The sequence below is a fragment of the Patagioenas fasciata genome, chromosome 1 (assembly GCF_037038585.1).
Source record: "Patagioenas fasciata isolate bPatFas1 chromosome 1, bPatFas1.hap1, whole genome shotgun sequence".
In the NCBI taxonomy this organism is placed as follows: Eukaryota; Metazoa; Chordata; class Aves; order Columbiformes; family Columbidae; genus Patagioenas; species Patagioenas fasciata.
This window is the reverse complement of record NC_092520.1, coordinates 148,663,804-148,685,544: the sequence shown is the minus strand read 5'-3', so window position 1 is coordinate 148,685,544 and position 21,741 is coordinate 148,663,804. Positions and strand designations below refer to the sequence as shown.

Below are 21,741 nucleotides of genomic sequence, written 5' to 3'. Positions count from 1 at the left end.
AGATAAAGATCATAGAATAATAGAATGCAGACATTTCTGACTGTGCTGTCTTCGGCAGCCAAAATTCAAAATATTGATTTTCTGGCAGCCTCTTCAGAATCTACTAATTTACGGATGTTGTAAAGACCAAACTCCCAAACTGAGACGTATATAAAGATCAGCTTATCCAAATGGTTTTGAGGTAGACTAAACAGCAGCTGGACTGCTAAGGCCTTTGTGTTTCCCAGTGTGATGTAGGCACAGGGAACTCCAGCACCCTCACCATCGGCTGGAGAATGAGTGTCCATTGTTTTTCTTCCTTTGAGCACTAAGTGGGTGTGACAGGTGTACTCCTTCCTCCCCTTCTACAACATCAGAAACTTCTTGACCAGTAGACCATGCGTGGTGAGTATGGTCACATACTTTGGTTGACAGGCGGGGTCCTTAGCTAATGAAATGCCTCGCTCAAGAAAGGTCTCTAGACTACTGACCAAATACGACAACAGATCAGAATTGACTAGGCTATAAATGGAGCCCCACTAGAGACCCCCATTTGAGTTGGTCCTCCTCAGAGCAGCAGGTCTGCAGTCAGGGACTCTCCCCTTGAGTTGGGATGGTGCCCAAGGAAACTCCTCAAGGTTGAGAGCCCTCACTTTATGTGTCAGTGATTGTGCACATTTTGGATCCTCATTTCTATAACTTAACAATTCTTAAGTCAGCTATGCAGTATTAATTCTTCATACATCCTGGACTTGTGGTTTACTAATGTTATGTGGAGTAATTACTGGGGTTAGGTGGGGCAAATTATCAAACTAATTATCGAAAGTTATAACCGCATTCTCAGCACATTAGGAATCAGTCACTGTCAAATAACAGATAATATCCCATTCTAGCCAGAATGCTGGTTGTTGAGCCAGCAGCTGTTTTAAAATCGTGTCCTGTGGATAAGCTTTGTTCATTATAATCACATTGTCAGAGTGTTGAATGGTTTTGATAAGCCTCATTTCTAGCTGGTTTTCTGCTAAACAATTTTGGTTAGAATAAAGTGTGTTTTGAGTTTATCACCTGCCTAATTTGATTTTGTAAGCCCCCCCCAGAAGCAAGTCATGTACTTCTAAAAGTCAGAGTCTAGATTATGATTATTGTATTGTGTGCTGATTATTAAGAATTTGACCCAATTTGGAGAGAATGTTCAGGTGACCAAAAATCTCGTTAACTGAAATTTTAGGTAATTGGAAAGCTATGCCAATTGCTAGAATTTCTCTGTAACAATGAGCTACCCTGATTGCTAAAATATTTATATAAAAATAAGCCTTTAGTTATAACTACAAACTTGTGGCCAGTTCTCACTCTATCATGCATCTTTAAAGGAACCTGCCTGTCACTGTAGAGTTGGGTGAGAACTGGCCTGGAGCCAGAAGGTAACTAGAAAGTGAAAACAAAAGCACAGCATTGACTCAGCAGCATTTCCTAAGACTGACACTGAGGCAAAAGATCACATACCTTGTTGGCTCTAAAAAGTACTACATATATACAAGCCAAATCCAAAAGCAGTTTCTCCTTAGCAATGAAGGGGAACTTGGGACATACAGAGAAGATTCAGCAGATGCCATGTCTCCTGTCACGTGCCAGTCCCTCATCCTACATGTCATAGCGGCCTCTTTGGAGACACAGATCCTGATGTTATAGTTGAACTAGTTTTTGTAAGTTATATTCGGTTTTGTTTTTGTAAACTGTATCCAAGATGCTGTATCCAAGGTTCTTACCTTATCTTGAAGTTTTACAGGCTGTATCCATAGGATGTGCATTCAACCATAGAATCTTTGTACTTAGTAACCATAGCCTATTCTTAAAATTGATGTAGATTTATGACATATTCTTTTAAAACAGGTAACTGAGAAATAACTGATAAACATGCGAATGTTACTTAGCATCGCTTAAACAGATAGCTTGCGTTAGAACAGGGGTGGAATATGCTAATGGTTGTCAAGAATTGTAATGAATATGTATGTGACCAAGTTGTATAAATGTAGTGTAGTTTGAATCAGTTGTTGGAACCAGCTTTGGGTGTGAACCCCTGGTTTCCCAGCGCTGAAATAAAGCACCGCATATAACTACGTGCGTGGTTATGTATCTCGTTTGCTAACACTGATGCTCATGTGAGTGAGCATGTTAGTAAGAGAATCAGTTTCACAAAATGTTCCCGAAAAGATGAATCAGTTTTGCAAACTGTCCCTGAAAGGATGTTCAAGCATATCGTGTTTCACCTAATATGGGATTTGAGTATGCTCTTATCTTATCAACCTAGCTTTTATCTTAGGCCAAATATGCCTAGAATGAGAAGAAGTATATACAGTATCTCTGGAGATTGAGCAAGTCAGCAATTATATAACTATAGAAGTAGTACGCATGTGCAGTACCCAAAGGTTAGAAGGACAGAAGCGATGAAGACTACTTACTTCATCCTGAAGACCACCTAAAAGACCACCAGAGGACACTGTGCATGATCAAAGTAGTTCCAAGGTGTTGCAATCGATGTTCCAATCAATGTTGAGTAACTGTTAGGTATCCTAATGAATATATGAATATGTATGCGAACGGACTGTATAAATACTGTGTAACTTAAACTGACCATTGGAGCCAGCTTTGGGTGCGAACTCCTGGTTTCCCAGTGCTGGAATAAAGCACCGCATATAACTATGCCCGTGGTAATGTGTTCTGATTGCTAACAAGCAGAGTCGGGTCATTTATAAAGCTCAGTGAAAATGACTTTCCCTGACTATACGGTTATATAAGAGCTTTGTTCCCCTGACTGCTACCCAGAAAACACAACTTAAGGTAAGATCTATTCAGTATAGGCTTGCCACCTGTTTAAAATTTAAACTTGGACCTTTTAAACCGATTGCAGTGAAACAAAGAAATAAACTTAACAGCAGAGTCAATTATTCTGTTAAGTGGCATTCTTTATTTTATCAGCGCTGAGGAACAAATGCTGGGGAACACTCCATAAGTGCTTCAATGACTGCATGCTCTTGTGTTGCTTATATTCACATGATTATTACATATGCATTACAATTTTTGAAAATTTTTACATACATCTATACTAAGAAATAATTGATGATGTTAGTTATTGTTTAGTTTCTTACTTACATCTATTATTAGTTAAATATAAGCTAAGCACACTGCTTCTAAACAATGTATTACTTAATCTTCTGTCTCCCTCTTGTCATGCAGGAGGATCTAAAACTTGAAAAATATCCCCTTTTTGCAGGTCGTCAGAAAGCTTTTATCACGTCAATCAGTGAATCATGGGTACATCTCTTATAGCTTAATCACAGTAATTTGGCAGTTTCTCTTCAATAGCCCTCTGGAAATTTTGTGATGTGAAATTTATCGGCAAGTACCTTACTGCTTACATATATCTTCTCTGCACTTTAAATTATATATTTTTTCCTCCTTTTAGCTATTTTTTACTATAGAGCCTTTATATTTACTAGTCCCCAGTTCCCCTAATTGTAGGCTGCCATGTAAGTCCCAGCTGATCCTCAGCTCACGGTGGGGGATGAAAGACCTACTGTATTTTTCTTAGAAATTGTGATGTGCCCGAAGCTGGGAGCTGCGGGACCTCCCTAGGGGCCTGAGAAGGCAGGCGGGGAGGAGGAGCTCGGTCTGGAGGGGTTTGAGAAACCGAAAGCCAAACTGATCGCGCCGCACGGCTGCCCGTCAGCGACCCGGCGACACCGCGGGCAAACTTCTGCTCCCGCTTGCCGAACTCGGCGGCATCGTCCGGCCGCAGCGTTTAAACAGCGCACCGCTGCTTGCGCGCCGCCTCCGGCCGGGCTGGCGCGGGCTGCCCGGCTCCGGCCCTCAGCCCCAGCGGCCCCCGCACGGCCCGACCGGGCCTGAGCAGAGCGGCAGTCACTGGCCCCAGCGGCCCTGCCTCCCCTCCGCTCCCCGCCCCGTGGGGGGTCCCGCCCCGGGGCGGGCCTTGGCGCTCCCCCCGCTGCCCCTGCCCGCCGGCGATTCGGTAGCACCGGTGGTGCCGGCTCCTTTCGGGCTCTCAGGGCCGCTAACGGCTGCTGGCTCCGCCTCTGCGCGCGGAGCGACCCGCCGAGCGGCCGCGCCGGGCTTGGTGAGGACGGACCGGGAGATGAGGGAAGGGGAGCGGGCGGCGGCGGGGGAAGGACCCGCGGCGGGGACCGTGCCTTCCTCAGCCCGTGGGGCCGGAGACCCGGTGATTGCGGAGAGGCGCTCCCCGAGCCCCCGAGCGGGCGGGGAGGAAGCAGTCGGCCCGCTGGGAAAGGCCGCGCCGCGCCTGCGGCGGCGATCGGGGTGGGTGGTGGAGCCGTTTCCCTGGGCCGGGCCGGTGAGGCTCTTCCCTGCTCCTCCCCGCGGTAGCGAGGGAGGCCGCGGGCGGAGCCGGCCGGGGCCGCCGGCAGGCGAGGGCCCTGCAGGGCCACGGCGGTTTCCCGGTGCGGCCGCGGGTCTCTTAGGGCTGCGCAGGCGGGCCCGTCCTGGCGGGCATGGGCGGCGCTGGGCCGGGATAGGTGGTGGGGAAGGGGTCAGGCAGACGACGCGCGGCGGGCGGCAGGCAGGTCTGTGTGTGGGGAGATGCTCCTGTCGCAGAGCCAGTTAACATCAATTAAGCGTCCAGCGAGCGGCCGAGCAGGCAAAATGAGATCTGCAGGCGCGCTTTCTGGCCCAACTGTTTGTCTCCAGGGACATCCCCCGCCCCGATCACTTTCAGCAGGCGCTTAATTTACTGTCTTTCTCCATAGGCTGTGGCAATCTAGGGCGCTAAGTCTGAAAGATATTATTAGAAATAATAAAAAAAAAAGTAGTAGATTTCAGAGTTGTGGGGAAGACCAGGTGTTTTGAGTCTCTCGTATTTAAGCTCTGTGATGGAAATCCGGTGTTTGCCCGTGTGTTTTTTTTTTTTTTTCTTTTTTGTTTTGTTTCAGTCTTTCAGGTGGGCATCACAAGGTCTGCGGTAAGGAGCTGATACTCGGCCTTGTGTAAGAGGGACACCTGCAGTTGAATATTGTGGTTGAACCGGCAAACCTGTTTATATAACTAAAAAAAAAAAGAAGGTTTCAGGAGGTATGGGTTTCTATTTCTGCTTTGAGTTGTCTGAGTAATGCAGTTGAAAGGATTAGCTAGCTTATTCCATCTACAAAGGCAGATGGAAAGGTGAGAAAAAAGGCAAGTACCCTATCAACACTTCTTTATCAACTTCCTTTGTATGCTCTGGGAAGTGTGCTTCATACACCCTTGGTATAGGTGAAAGCTAGAGTTATTAGCTAGCATGTGAGTGGGTTTTCCCACCTCTGGGTGTGCTTCGGAAACCCATAGGAATGCTGGAGGTTGTTTTCCTAGAAGTTGTTACGAAGTTGACTCAACTCTTTCTAGGAGCTCTGTGGTAACATTGAGCCTTTCCCTGCTCTCTTAACTAGCCTCCTGGGACGACTTAAAAATGGAACAAAACAAACCCAGTGCATCTTGACTCTTAGTAAATATTTTTTAGCTCGTGTACCTGAGAATGATGGGAGCAAAACATCAAAAGCTCTTTAACTGGGCTCTTATCACCTGATTTCCTTGAATTAATCAGCTACTGTCCCAAAACGTTTAGGTAGACATTCCTGGCAGAGAGAGCAGGCTTGTGTTAATGATCACTTTTATATTATTGTCCACAAAATTAAATCCTTCACTCTCGATAGCAGTGCCAGTATCAAAGTTCTCCTGAGTCTCAAAGCAAAGCCTTAGCCAATGTGCTGAGCTAGTTCTGAAGGTGTCTGTCAGGAGCTGTTAGTTCTGTCTCGCTGCAGTGATTTGGGTGGTGAGTTAAAGGATGAAGCCCTCATCATAATTCAAGCTTAAACAATATTTTTGTTTCAGGAAATACTGTATTGTCTGATGTTGTGGCAGAGAAACACATTACAGCATGCTTCATATCATATCAGTTATGCATTGTTTTGGTTTCCAGCTTAATAATAACTAAAAGTGTTTCTCCAGTTCATTATTCTGCTATGTGTTTAGAAAAACTTTTTGTCATCTTGGTTCTGCTTTCTACTTAAATCACAGATGCTTTTTCACTCCCCCCTTCCTACTATTCAACAAAAATAGTTGTAGATAAGTAAAAATATTCAGATCTGTAGGAGGCTGTCCTTCGACGGTGGCTTTTTAAAAGGCAGCAAGTTATGTAGCTTGCATGGGTTCTGCAGGCAAACATGTTAGAGTACTAGAATATTTTTATATCTGTTTCTAAAAATTACACAAAAGAATGTTTCCCAGCTCTTTTGTTTGCTCCCCCTCTCCCTTTTTTTTTTTTTTTTTTTTTTTTTAGGAAAAGGGGCCTGTTGTATTTGCTTAGTTGCTTACTCTGATGGAGTAGAGGCATGATGGTGCACTTGACCAGGTGAGGGGATGTGTTCCTCAGGCAGTCTTCTTGCCAGGACGTTTGCCCATAACAGACCAGCTGAGATGGCTAGTATGACCTTTGGAGCCACTACCTGGGTCTGTTGGCTTTTGGCTGTGGGTTGCAAACAAGGGAAGTGGTTTCTCAAAACCTGTATGTATGGTGCTTGCTCAGCTCCGTTTGCTGCAAACGGGAGCAGCATGTCAGCGGGTTGGAGATGTGTGGCTTTCGTCACAGTGTTTCTGGCTTCTCCTGGTATTAATGCAATAATTAACCTGTTATTTTGATGTTGAACCTTTCTTCTCTTTGTTGATCACTAATAATCAACATGTAAGGAACATTTAACGAAGAACTGTTGTTTTTACATAACTGAGGACCTGGTGCCTGACCCCAGCAGGGTCGAAGGACCGAGAGACTCTGAATTCTTAATGTAATACACAGTCTCTTCCCGGAATATGTACTGACACCTCTATACATACCGATAGCTGTATTTACGAGCTAATTTAAGGGGAAAGGACTGAAGGACATCGGACTATGAATTCTTAATGTAATACACAGTCTCTTCTCAGAATATGTACTGACACCTGTATATATACCAATACCTGTATTGATAAGTTAGATTAGGGGGAAGAGTAGTCAAAGTACCAGGCATCCGTATCTTAAATAGATTGATAAGGGGAAGGGTATTGTGTGCGTCAGCATAGTCTGTAAACCCTGAAGTACCCAACCAATGGGGAACAGGGGAGGGAAATTGTGGCTGGGATTTTGGGGAGATACAAGCAGGGGCTTTTTGCCCTATTAGGTGTGCCTACCTTTAGGTAGAACACCCGGTCTTGCAAAATCGTTATTAAAATATGCTTTGCTGAGAGATCCTGCCTGGGCCTATTATATTTGCAAAATAATTGTTTCCTACAAACAAACTGGCACAGGAGGGAGATGAGTACTCACCACCCCCTCATATAAAAGGAGTTAAGGGGAGGCAAGGCTGAAGACAGCAAAGAAAGGGACAGAAGTTCAAGAAGGTGCAACTTGACTATCTTAATTCCTATAGCAGCTCATACTTTACTGAGCCTGACTGTGAAGGCTTGTGAGAAACCATAGAGCCTGCTGGTGGCTCTTAAGAGGAGGAGGGGGAAAAAACCCACAATACACACACAAGGAAAAATGGTGAAAACATACATTTTGGTTGTTTGGTTGTTACTGTTAGGTGATTGTTATTCTTTGCCTTTATGAGCTGATTCTGGGCACTAATGAAAGGAAGCTGTTGCTTCACAGCAAAATGGATTTCAAAATCTGCCAGGGGATGTTCTGCTGTATTATTAGTAATCAGGGACACTTGTCCAGTGATGTTGTTCGTACAGGTTATTGCTGCTTCTGTAATAGTAGCACTTGCAGCTTAATGACTATTGTTTGTCTCTTCTAGGAGCAAAGACTGGTAAGGAGCTCCTGCTCTTCCAGTGGGTGCTACACATCTATTTGAAGGGACACACAAGATTGCTGAAGTAAGTGATTTTTTTTTTTAAATTGAAAATATAGAAGCTATTTTATTATCTGTAGTCTGGTTCATCCTGAAGCACCACAAGTAGCAGCATCAGTGCAACTGAAGATGTCAGTGCGGGGGGGAGCGGGGCGGTGGTGGAAATGGGCTCGGGGAAAATGTAAACTTTTCAACCCGTCTTTGCCACTCAAAGTATTTCTATTCTATAGTTAATACTGTTACAACCACAGTTTTTCAAATGGTTCTACTACTTTTCCATTGCTAACAGAGAATGTTTTTTTCTTTTTCATTCATTTGATTGATAAGCACTACTAGGATCTTTCTGACTATTATGTATGTCTCTGCTTAAACATGAGAGTTGTAAGTTCTCAGCAGTTTTGAAACGGCAAAGGGCAGTGAAAATGTAAAGAAAGCATTTGAATTTCATACTTGGAGGAATTGCAAGGAAGGACAATTTAATGAGTGGAAGTGTTAATGTAACAGTGTATAGGAAACTTGGTAGATCAGTGGAGGAGAGAGGCATTATCACAGCTGTACTTTTTTGAGAAAACACTCCACAATCTTGAAGTTAGTAATATGTGTTATTAATGGTATAAACGGTCTCCATAAAATGTCAAAGAGCTCTTTGAGTATGTGCTGGTGAAAGATTATTGTTCTCTGTGACTGAAATTCAATTAACTTCTTGATTTGCACTTCAGCCAGTGTACTGGAAGGCTGCTATAAGGTCTCTCCAGGCTGAACAATCCCAACTCTCTCAACTTGTCATCATAGGAGAATTGTTCCAGCCTCTGAAAGTCTTCGTGGGCCTCCTCTGAACAAGGAGGTACTTATGTGAGTTGGAAAAATTATATGCAACAGCTACTTTTGGATCCTAACTAGCAGGCAGAGTTCAAACTGCTAATGTGTGAAGGGAGTTCCTCTGAAACCTGTGATATGTGCCTTAATTCCTCAGGCATTTTTCATTAGACGCTGACGAACATGCTGAGACAGTACTTGTCCATGTCAGCAATGGCTGTGCATGTTTATGATCTTGAATGGTCACCAACAGCAACTGGAGCTTTGAATTTGATGTTACATCTAGTTGTGGGTTTGTTAGTTTTGACTTTATTTTGTTCATTGCTTATAATCATTCTGTATATCCAAGTTGAGCAAATAATGGAATAAATTATGTTGATCCAACATGTAGAATGTATGCAATCCACTGCAAATATTCTGCTTGTGAGTTAAAAATTGCTTTCTCATGCTTATGACTATTAGTCAAAAGCGAACTTACTTTTTCCCTTGAGGAATGCAAGCAATAAAGGCTTGGTTAATACCATCAAGGAATCAAATACTACCTTGAAGATTTCATTTTGTTCTGAACAGCGATGTCTCTTTTGCTGATGTTGGTACATTGCTTGATATTGTGGAGAACTAGAACTTTAAAACTCATGAAACATGGCTCTTCCAAATGCCTGGAGTCCATGGTGCTTAAAGAAAATTCACTTTTTAGTTTTCAGAATAATTTGTTTGAGCTCAGTTTAGATGCTACTTATGACAAAATCAGATTCCTCTGTATCTACCACTTCCAGTTATTGGTATGTGACATTGCGTTTATCTGTGTTATCTTATTCCTGGTGAGAAGAATGGCCTCTTTCCTGCTGCCATTTTGGCTGTGACTGCAATTCCCATTACTCTTGCAGCAGTGTTGCTGGGTGTGGTTCTATAGCTATAGGACTGTGGATCAGTTGCAGTGTCAAGGAGTGCTTTTTCTTTTTTTATTTTTCGGTTGTGCTATGTCTGAATAAGTTTTAAAATTGAATAATATAATGGTAATTCTTCAAGTTGTTATTAACTGCCTGCTACAGGAAACAAAATTTTAGCACTATCTGAAGGGTGTTAAACAATTCTGGGTAGTGTAGTGTGCAGAAGTCTCCGTATTACAAGACACCCATGAGAGTTATGAACCGTTATCTTATACATTGGAGAAAATTGACCAGAATTTTTAAGTTAGTAATTTTATTGACCAATTTTGTGTACATAATTGACACATGAGTACAGGAGCATTGGGTCATGGACTTTGCTACTGGTCTGTTGTTGATTTAGTGTCTTCGAAATGAAGAAATAAACTTAACAGCAGAGTCAATTATACTGTTAAGCAGGTATTCTTTTCTTAACAGTGCTGAGGATCATCCTCCATAAGTGGAAATAAGTTGAAAATTTTAACATAAAATATCTATACCAAGAAATAATTGATAAAGTTAGTTATAATTGATTAGTTTCTTACAACACATCTATTAATTACTAGTCAAACATAGGCTAAGCACTCTGCTTCTAAACAATGTATTAATTAATCTTCTGCTTCCCTCTTGTCATGCAGAAGGATCTAAAACTTGAAAAATATCCCCTTGTTTTGCAGGTGCTTAGAAGCATTTATCTCATGTCAATTGGTTAATGATGGGTACATATTTTGTAATATAATCAGAGTATACATTAATTTAGCAGCTTCTCTTAATCTTTTGGGTTTTCCTTCTGCTCTGGCTAGTTCAGCCTGAAATCGAACTTGCAGACCCACACACATTGGTATAAATCCACGATGGCAAAATAGAAACACAATTAGGTCCCTGTAGTTACTGGTGCTTGGACCTCCTGCACACCTCATGGTCTCTCCAGATGCTGACCTTTCCAGTCCTTTTCCAGTTGTTGGCACCCAGACTTTGCTTACTTGACAGTCTCTCCAGCTGCTGTTCTGGAGACCTCCAAGCCCTTACTTGTCACCAGTTCCTTTTATTCTTCCTATTTCCATCTCTCATTGTTCTCACACATCCCCTTTTTCCCCACATTTGATCCTTTCCTTAAGTGTTCCTTCAGTTTTTTATAGTCCGGAAATTGAGGTTTGCAGCATAAATATTAAAATTGTAGTGACTGACGTATCAATGCAAATGTGTGAGAAAGCAGCGGAAGAAACAGCAGTCCAAGAGTTAAAAGAGCGGACTGCTTTGGCAGTGAAGGAGCACCATTTCCAGAACACTGTTTGCAGCAATAAAATTGGGGCATTTGTTGAGTGTACGGGTTTGTGAAAGGTGAGAGCATCTGCTTCATTAAAGGTTATCAGCTCAAGGACCTTTTCTGTGAAAAAGGAGATAGTAAGGGGAAAGGAATAAACCAAATGTTTAGAGACACAAACTTGGCAGATAAACAATACGGGGCATAATAACAAGAAGCAAATGTCCTCAGCTATGTTAATTGAGTGTGTAGGATGTAAGAGTGTTTATTTCAGCAAGATTATTTGATCAAGGACCCTGTCAAATGGGATTCTAGAGGAAAGGGGGAAGCAATAAACAAAACTTAGAGAGATAAACCTGGCAGGCAGATATGAAGGAGACAGAAGAAACAAACATTGTCAGTCTTGCTAATTGATGAGCCATTGAGAAACTGTGGGCAAACCATGACTTTTAAACTGGTTAGATTGAAAACCTTTGTGTCCCAGGTGTGGGTGGAAGAGGATGGTGAAACAGTTGCATGCAAACTCTGGCTGCTCAGGAGGTCTGTCTGACTGAGCCCTGGGCCTGATCCCTGCAGCCAATCATGTCTTCTTGAGTCTGTCCCTAACTGTCTCTCTGTCCTTTGTGTGTGAATGCTGCAAGACTGCCAGCTACTGAGGAGTCCAGTCTGAGTTGACAGCTGGACCAGCAAGTGGAGACAGACTGGAGGTGTAGGCATCTCTGGGCCATAGTGTCAGCAATTGGAGTGAGAGGATGTCTCAGCATCAGTAATTGGAAGGACTCTCCCTCTTGGCATTGTCTCTACAGGTCCCACAGGTTTTCTGTCCAGAGTACCAGCTGCTGGGGGTATTGGCATGAGTGGGTTTGTTGCCAGCAGCTGGGGTTAGACCTGGGGGTGCAGGCACCCCTGAACTGAAGTGTCAGCAATTGGAATGAATGAGGCGTTCAACACTGGTGACTAGAGTGGGATGGTGGGTCACAGTCCACGTGCTGGTTGCTGGTGGGATTGTGTGGGGCATGTCTTTCCCAAATTGGGTCTCTTAGGTTTGCCTGAATAATTTACTAGCAGGCCTCAAGATGTTGGGTTAGGAGGCCCTGTGTCCAGGCAGTGGTATTAGATGGGCAGAGGGTCTGTGCTGGTATTTGGAGGGAATCTGTGAGTGCAGAGTGCTTTTGAAACGTGTGAGTGCATGCATCTGTTTGCTGGTGACCATTAAGCTGGACAACCAGCAAGGAGAGACCCTTTGCCCTTTGAAGTGGGCAAGAGGGCCTGGGATCTGTGCAGGAGGGGTATTGGATGGGCCCAAGGGCTGTGCTGGTTCTTAAAGAAACCAGGAATGTGTGTGTGCTTGTGACCATAGAGAGTGCCAGTGTGTGAGTTTTAGAGAGACATTTAATTCTGACCAGGCAAAGAGGAGGAAAGGGATTGTCTATACTTGCTTTTTTTTTTTTTTTTTTTTTTTTTAAAAGAGTCATACGTGAAGGTGCTGTTGAAGGTAGCATCTTGTCTGTGGCTGTTGGTGTGAATGTCCTGTGTGTCTCTCTGGAATACATGCGTGGCCTTGCTACTGGTTGAACACACAAACAGGAAAGCAGCAGCACAGCTGTGTACAGCAGCCTGCGATGGAGACACCTGGGTCTCCAGACCTGGGCTCCAGCCTTGGGGCAGGAGGAACCACCAGGCCACAGAGCTGCTGGAGGTGGTCAGTTACAGCATCTCTTAACAAGCACTGGACCTATGTTAATGAAGTAATTTGAAGAGGATAATTTTGATGGGTTTTGTTTTAATGACTGTTACTTGAACTGAAAAATCTCATGTCCTGTTTCTTCATGTGTTCTGAAGAGGTCCTGTTTATTCCAGGTGCTCTTCTCACTGTGCTAGATTTGCGTCCTGAGGACAGAATCACAGAATGGTTGGGGTTGGAAGGGACCTCTGGAGATCATCTGTCCAACCCACTTGCTAAGGCAGGTTCACCTAGAGCAGATGCATCTAGGTGAGTTTTGAATGAATTGTCTTCACATAAGAAAAAACTGAATGACCCAAAGCAAACAACCTGATCTGCAGCCATCCAGTTAAATGAACTAAGGAAAATGAGAGTTTTTGGTGTGTGCGTACATGCTCTTTCCTTGGATCACACGCCTGGGTGATTCAGGCCATCTTGTACCCCAGGTGCAAGTCTGCCAGGCTACTCTAACCTTTCTCTGATACTGTATGTCAAACATACTGAATTAATTTTAAATGCTTTTGTTTAGCTGAGACTGACTGTTAAAAATCCAAAAGCAGAAACAAGGGAGAAAAGTTTTACTGGCCTGCAGCTGAACTTTAGTTCTTTCAGGTCTTGGAAGCTTGTGTTTGCTGAAGGCCATGTTCTGGAGGGGTAGGCAACTGTGGTGGTGCAGCCCTGCTTCAGGCTACTATGAGATAAGCCTTACAAGCTTGGGAAGATCTCCCATTGTTCTGTTATGTTGATTACAATTGCAGTGGCCTGGGGCTGAGGTGTCAGGCACTCCCTGGCCACACCTGGGCCATCTGCTACCTGAATTGTATAGGGAATGACTCGGCACCAGTTGTGACCTGAATGGAAAATACCAACCTAAGACAATTATCGTGACACCCTAGAGATGGTGATCCAAAGTGAGACCTTTTGGAACTCTGTGGGACTGCAGTGGGCTCTGTGACCCATTATCTCCCCCTGAGCTGGGATACCTGCCAGAGTAGGTTTCGTGAGGATTGAAAGATCATCTGTTGACTGTTCCATGAGGACTCAAAGGTATGATTTTGCCAGGTTCACCAACCATCTGTTGATGAATGGCAGCACACAAAGTAATTCATGAAATTCTCAAAATGGGAAATTTTAATCATAGGTTAACCTGTTTATGAATGTGCATTTTGATTTAGAACTGTTTATCTGCATGTGTTATTTGATTTAACCTCTATCTATATGTACAATTTGATTGAGGAAACTGTGCAATCTTTATGAACTCTACCATTCTTGAATTGTTAACTGTGTTACTATTTTGATTGTAACAAAATGGTACCATTAAATTGCTCTCTTAAATTGGCTGATGATTAAGTATTATTAAGAATTACACAACCTAATCTTGTGATTTGTCTCAAAAATATTAATAAATCCTAAATTGCTACTAAGCCAAAGCCATGAAAAAAATCATAAACAAAAAATCCCAAACAACCAAGATTAGAGTGGTTGGCGTTGAAATACATGTGTTTAGAGTTTTGGTCAATAAAAGGAAGCTTTTAATAATGAACAAGAATATTTTAAAACTGTTATGATTGCCTCATTTGCAGTTGTCACAGGGAAGATTCACACTGCCTAAAAAAGCACCACCAAAGGTAGCAGCTAAAGTAATTTTATTGAATTAAGATGTTGTAAAAGTGAGGCTTAAGAAAATCCAATCTATTATGTACTGTACAGGGGATATAATAGTAATTCAAAAATACCAGTACAAATAATTCTCTGTGATATGAGGTTATATGTGTTATTGATCTCTTGACGAAGATCTGCAGTTGGTAAGGGATCTCTCAACCTTGAGGAGTAACCTTGGGAGGCATCCCAACTCAGGAGGAGATCACTGCCATGCAGCCAGCTGCTCAGCAGGGAGAGTTCAAAAAGGCTCCCTCAGGCTGTTGTATTTATGGAATAAAGTGGTTGGCTTGTAGTCAAATTGCATACAATGGAAAAGGTAAGCATTGAACTCCTTGTACCCACAACTTCATTTGTTCCTTCACAAATTAGCCTTGGAAGAACCACTTGCTATTCATGTGTTAATCGCATGGTTGGTGTTCTGGTCTCTTAGCTCATATGCATCAAACTTCACTGTGTCACCTTGTTCCTTTGTGGATTCTCAAAGAACAGGGTGGAACTAGATAAGTTCTTGACCTGGTAATGGCCTAGACCTTCATTTCCTTTGGGAGCCTGAACCAAACTATCACTAATTTAGTCAAGGAGTTGAATGTATCCGTCACACCCCACCGTGTGGCTACAGTAAATCCATTTTATCAACTCCCAGAGTAATACTACAGTTACCTATTTTCTGTCATAAATATGTGACATATTGCAGATTAGTGGTAAGGGTACAATAAATTGATAACTTGCTTAACTTAAGCATTACAATTAATGCTAATTATATACCATTGCACAGTCAGTCAGTTGATTGCATATCTTCTACATGTTGGATTAGCGTAATTTGTTTCATCATTTGCTCAGCTTGGATATACAGAATGATTATAAGCAATGAACACAATATAGTCGAAACTAACAAACCCACAACTAGATGTAACATCAAATTCAAAGCTCTAGTTGCTGTTGGTGACCATTCAAGATCATAAACATGCACAGCCATTGCTGACATGGGCAAGTACTGTCTCAGCATGTTCGTCAGGGTCTAATGAGAAATGCCAGAGTCCCCCAGGGAATTAAGGCACATATCAGAGGTTCCAGAGGAACTCCCTTCACACAGGAGCCCTGTCCTGGATCAGGGATGTCATCTTCAATGTTTACTTATTGTTGTCCTGTGTTTCTCTGCCAGGCCTGTTGTCAGTGATCCATGGGATGGGTCACAGATCCATCTGGATATAAAGCTGGAGATAGGGTAGGTTCATTCAGTAGTAGCATCTCCTATAGTCAATGTATAAGGAACAGCTAAGTCTGTGTTTGCATCATACATAAAGTTTAACTAGGGCTTCCGGGCTTGTAGGTGTGATTTCGTGTCAGTGACATTATTTCAGGCAACTTTGATGAGTTTCAGCAGGTTCTGCTAAGTTCAGTCTAGATACACTGGTTTGCAGTGTTAACTCTGCCTATTAGTTAGGATCCAAAAATAGCTGTTGTGTCTGATTTTTGCTGATCACATCAGTACTGCCTTGTCCAGAGAAGGGCCACAAAGATTATCAGGGAGCTGGAACGCCTCCCATGTGAGTACAGGCTGAGAGAGCTGGGGTTGTTTAGCTTAGAGAAGGCTCCAGGGAGACCCTATAACAGCCTTCCAGTTCTTAAAGGGGACCTACAATGAAACTGGGGAGGGAGTCTTTTATCAGGGAGTGTTGTGACAGGACAAGGGGTAATGGCTTTAAACTAAAAGAGGGTAGATTTAGATTAGGTATTAAGAAGAAATGAGTGAGAAAGGTATAAAGGACTGTCACGGAGGCACCCCAAAGTTAGTTTAGACGGACAACAGGGTCCAAAACAAACTTTTATTTGGTAAAGAAAATGCAGCAGATTAACCAGTGGAAGATGGGGTTTTAGCTCTCCAATAGTGACATAAATACAGGTTCGAGTATCAGTCGAGGTAATTATTAAAGGTGCAGCAAATAATAACAATGGAGATCCATGGTGTGCATACACGTGGCTCACCAAAAACAATACCAGAGCCATTCATGACTCTGGGAAAAGTATACACTTGCCTGAATCTGGCAAGGAATTACTAAAGAAAATACACATGTTCATATTGAAGCACGGAGTAAGCACTCGCGATTCTGCGAGGAATTAAAGAAAATTTTATCACTCACCCACGTGGCTTGTTGTGTGGGGGAATCCCAGTCCCAGAAGATTACCTTAGGCAGCCATCCTGCCTAAGGGGGAGGGCTCTCGGCCGCAGCATCTGGCTCCTCCTCCACAAGGTCCATGCAAGGGGTGGAGCCTCGACAAGAATCCCATTTTATATAGCCTGATCAGATCTGACTGTAGGCATTCCGGAAGCCTCTCTGCACCCCCACTCTGGCTGTGGGGTGTCCTGAAACTTCTAAGCACCCTCACTTTGGCTCTGTGCGCCCAGCGGCTCCATGGCGCCTCTACACCCTCACCCCTTCTCTCTCTTAATGACCCTGATCAGCAGGTTCCCTGATCAGCGGTTCCGGGGTTAAAACAAAAGAAGCTGTTAACCCTATTGCAGGAGAGCAGGGTGGGGGGTGGGGGGGGGGAAGGTGAAGGGGTGGAGGGGGAGATATGTATGCATCTTCCATATTGAAGGAAGGGAAGGGGAGAGGAAGGGTATGCATCTGCCACAAGGACACTCCACAAAAGGGTTGGTACAGGCATATGGCACACTGATTGCTGGACCAGTTTAATGTCTGTTAGTATTTCCGTAGTGCTGCCTGTGGGTAGCTAATTGCTGAAAGAGACCAGTTCTTCCTCACTGGGAACTGTGTCACAGGCCTGTGTAATGTTTTGTGCCATGTCCAAGGGAAGACATATTTCATAGCATGCTGCAACTTTGACTAAGGCTTTAGCAGCAGGAAGACCCCAATGTTTGTGCAACCAGAGAGCTACCACAGTGGTTTTGTGGTCCAGATTGGAGATTGGGGCTGAAGTTTCCTTATCTTTATCTGCTACAACTGGCCTGTGGTTGGCTTTACTACAGGTGTCAGTGTTTGCCACTATTGCCACCCTTCTGATCACAGCAGTCACATCAGCGTGGGCATTGCAAATGGCATTGGACATGGGCTAAGCAAAGTGGGAATCAGCATGGCTGACAGCCAAAGAACATGAGTAGGCATAGTCCTGTATTTATTGACAAAGAAGGTGGCCCCAAATATCCCCAGAATGGGTGTTAAAGTAAGTGTGCTTTCCAAGAGGGAAGCCATTGGGTGCACCCTGCAGGAACAGCCCAAGAGCCACTGTAGACCTGGTCATCAGAGGAGCGAATGACTAAGTAAAGGGTCAAGAGTCCAACCTTCTGTGTGCTATTGTGGCAATCAGGTCTAACAGCTTGGTCATCTCCAGTGGCATGCCCAAACCAGGGATCATGGTGAAGGATTGCGGAGGCTTCAGTAAACGAGGCATCCTTCTGTGGTGTGTTGAAAGGATAGGCTTCTGTAATAGGTGAGTCTGGTGGATTGTTTATAGCTGAAGGAGAAGGAAGGGAAAATCGTATGGTTGGGGCCTAAAGGTTGGATTCTGATAGCAGAGAAAGCAGGAACCCAATGCTGAGTGGTAATGGGTTGCATACATCCTTCAGGGAAAGGAAAGTGTGAAGGACACTGCAAAGAATAGGTTGTAAAACCATCCAGTGTAAGAAGGCGATCCACAAGGGCTTTGTCAATATCAGAAAGGACAAGTAAGATGGTATGTAAAGCACAATGCCATTCCTCATCTGAGGCTTGCACATCTTGCTGCCCTTTGCTGTCTCAAGGAATTGGTTTAGGGGTAGACTGTGCCAGACCCTGTGTTCTAGTCCACCAGTAGGAGCGAGGGGTCCCAAATACCAATATTGTTGAATACTTTTAGGAAAAGGGTTTGGGCCTCATGTTCCAGCCTCAGGTGAAATGTATGCACAGCAAGGAATAGAGAGGATGGGCTGGCTGACTAAAACCCAAGCCTGTCACAACAGAGGTGTAAAGAGCCCAGTAGATTCTAATGTTTGCATTTGGAGGACGGAATATGTTGAGGAAAGGAAATGAAACACTTTGTGAAACACTTTCAGGAATACCTTTGGTATGTGCACACAAGAAAACTCCTTTAAAAAGAATCCGAAGACCTTACATTCGGGGCAGGACCCTGGCATTTACCAGGAGGAATGTGAAGTTCCTGGTGATCTTTGAGTGCTGAAATTTGAGATCATAACTTGTGCAACAGATTCCCGTCTATGTCTGCCTAAGAAAATGTCGTCAGTATACTGGTGGTGAGAGACATAAAGAGTGGGAGAAGTTTCAGCTGACGTTGACCAGTAATGGTAAGACTATAGCAAAAGCCTTGAGGCAAATGAGTAAAGGTATAATGAATGCCATTCCAAGTACAAGCAAAGTGAGCTTGATTGTGCAAGTGGTTGGGACACTGGAAGAAAATGTCTTTAATGTCCAAACCTGCTATGCAATAGGTAAGAGGAATTGATTACTTCAGCAGCTATTGGGACTGCAGCATGAAACAGAGAGGAACAGAGTTTATGCCTTGGTAGTCACTGGTCAGATGCTGGAACCTGCTGGGTTTGTGTGCTGACTGGATGGGGCTGTTAAAAGGGGAGTTGGATGCAAGTAAATATGTAATAGATGTAACGATATATTTATTAATCAAACCGGTCTAAATGGCTATATTATCAGTGGCTGTGAAACCTGAGCATATAACATGATTTTAGTACATGGTGCCATTAAACAATGCAACCTCTATGTACTCTTTGTTAAAAACTTGTTCCACAGATATGTGTAAAAGCCTAATTTAGTGTACCCTGCAGAACATTCAGAAAGAGACTGATAGAGATAAGGGCCCAGTTGCATCCTTGTGTGAACGGGATAATGGGGGTTTTCAGCACAAAGCAGGAGGAAAACCAGCTCAAGCCGTTGGAGCCTTGGCCAAACCCAGCGTGCTAGGCCAAAGATGAGAAGTGCACGACAAGATAGACCGCAGCCTTCATCCAAAAGACCCCCGCCTGTGACCACCCGGAGACACTGCGCAGGCGCAACAGGACAGAGCCAAAGGTGAAGACTATAGATATAATTCCTTGGAACTCATTTTAATAAGAACGGCCTTTTCGAGGAAAAGGTTATGAATAGGTATAGGTGTTCCTGGAATAACCATGAATATGTAATCCTTTACCACATTTAACCAAGCTTGCTGCTACTGGAAAGGCGCGCCATGGTGGAGCGCAGACTCCCCAGCCACCCAGCGCTGTTTTGCGCGTTTGCCACTTGCTGTAATAAATTCTAAGCAATTTTTTCCGACGCTTGCTATTTATTGTGATCGTCTATAACAAATACTGCCTATTTTTCTAGTTCTGTGAGAAGGGAGATAATGAGTTTTGGGGCTTGCGGGTTCACAAGCTGTTAACAGCATGGGTCATTGGAGGTGGAGGGTGCTTCTCAGAATACCCAAATGAGTTTTGGTTCAGAAGTATCAGGAGAAGTACCTTTCCTTGAGCATCACAGAAGGCCTGGTCTCTGAGTAGTTCTATGTGTGGAAGTAAAATATCTATTGCCTCATAGACCTTTGCAGGCCTCTCTAGTTAAGAAATATCTGTAGTGTTACCTAATGGACTCACTGTGTAAGTGTGACCCAATTATTGAAGTGACACTCGTAGAAGGAAGTACTGTCTGGAGTTTATCTGAAGTAATCCATATGTTACCATTTTTGTGGTAATTTACTACATCCTGCTTACCTGATAAATAGCTGTAGTTCTGTGAAAAACAAGTTATGTAACCCAGAAGTATATAAACTCTTGTCACTGGCCCAGCTAGGTTAGAGTTTGTGCCAGCAGAGGCTGCCACTCTGCTGCTCTGCTTTGTAGCTACAGTAATGCACTGTTGCTGTTCTGACCTGAATATAATTGTGTTTTGGTTATTCTGCAGTGGATGTTAGAACCTCCAAAAAACTTCAGATCCTTAGGCCATCTGTCTCTTAGGGAAACTGCACTTGACTATGGGAAGGGTGGAAGAGGCTCCTGTGAACACGTCAGCTGCTGCAGAGGGTAAGGGAAGTGGTCCCCTCCAGTGTGATCAACTGAAGGCAGAATTTTGAGTGCCCATGAGGACAAATGATAGCATCATTGGTGGTGTCTACCTCTGGATGGGAAGTCCCTGTAGGCTGTACCCTCTGTACGACACGAGAAGGATCAGCAGGTTCTGACCAGTTCCCCTGGGGTGCTAATTATATGTCTGACAAGTCTGGGTAACCAAGGGCTGGTGGTTTCCTAGTTTCCAGCTGATGAACTGGCAGGAGGCACACTAGGGGCCCTTGCTAAGGCTCTGGTGGGAAAAGGTGTGGTGTGGTGGGGTTTGTTGGCTAAAGCCAGTAAAACAGATGTTGGGACTCCGTGGACTGCCTGTTTGGGAATGTACAGGGCCAAACAGGCTTTCCATGGTTCAAGGTCAGGGCCCTTTTGCACAAGCTTAGGGGGATTTTTAACTGGACACAAGGGCATTTGGTGGTAACTATAGCTGCAGAGGGGGGAGGATGACAGAATGAGCATAACATGAATCAACTTAGTAATGGTTGGGACCATGTGGCACCGGGCACTGTGCCTGTAAATCTAGTGCCTGTCAATGTGAATGGACTCTGAGTAGACCAGGACCTTTTTTGACTAGTGGGTGCTGCTGGGCCTCAAAAGGTTGGCAACCTGATAGGGCTTTGTCTGGCACAGGGGCTACATCTAAAGTGTGTTTGATAACCAACTTACCTGTGCTTAATGCCAAATCTATGGGACTGGCCCAGGGAGTAGCTGGTGGGCCTCAGTCATCTTGGGGCCTTTACCTTTGAGCACACGCTAGTGATGACTGAAAGACAGAGTCTGTATTTTTCACTGAAGTTTGTAGTTGGATTCCAGACCCTAAAGGAGCATCCAGGCTTCTGATTCTGAAATTCAGATGATATCCACCTCATCATGTGACATACTTGCAAGACAGGTTAAATAAACCACAGTAACAGATTTGTGAGTCTGCTTGCTTGATTTGGCTAATTCTATGCCTGTGAAAGAGCACACAGAAACACAGTTGCAATACCTCCATTAGCAGTTTTAATTGTTCGTGTGCTTCGTAAGTCCAGTCAGGCTTCAAGGAAGGAACTTGACACACAATTTTCTGAAGTTGAGTTCGGCCGAATATTTCTGCCCCAGTTTTCTTGATCAATATATAAAGCTTTATGTATTTTTGTTTCAAAAACTCCCTTCTTGGCATCTTCCAGCCACCTGTCTAGTTTTTCTTGGGCAGATAATATCACCACAGGGGCCATGTGGCCTTCTCATTTCTCCACAGTCACATGAAGACTTCTAACACAGACAATGGCAAGAGTCTTATCTAGCCCAGCCCATATGTCCTGCTGGGCTTGAGATATTAATATCTGTAAGGACACAACTTGGCCTTCCGCTGCATTTGAGTGATGCTCAGTGTTTCTAAGACCATGAGCTAAGGGAAATAGGCAGTG

At 43.8% G+C, this 21,741-nt stretch overlaps 1 protein-coding gene across 1 annotated transcript in view; it reads left to right on the top strand.

Annotated features, from left to right (window-relative positions):
• Positions 1–3,946: 3,946 nt before the first annotated feature.
• The window catches only part of RESF1 (retroelement silencing factor 1), a 36,475-nt gene continuing 18,680 nt past the window's right edge, over positions 3,947–21,741 (top strand). Inside the window, exons 1-4 of the mRNA XM_071817230.1 lie at positions 3,947–4,111; positions 4,941–5,079; positions 7,818–7,896; positions 12,738–12,870. The gene's annotated coding sequence lies outside the window, so the exon portion shown is untranslated. The remainder of the gene's footprint in view (positions 4,112–4,940; positions 5,080–7,817; positions 7,897–12,737; positions 12,871–21,741) is intronic.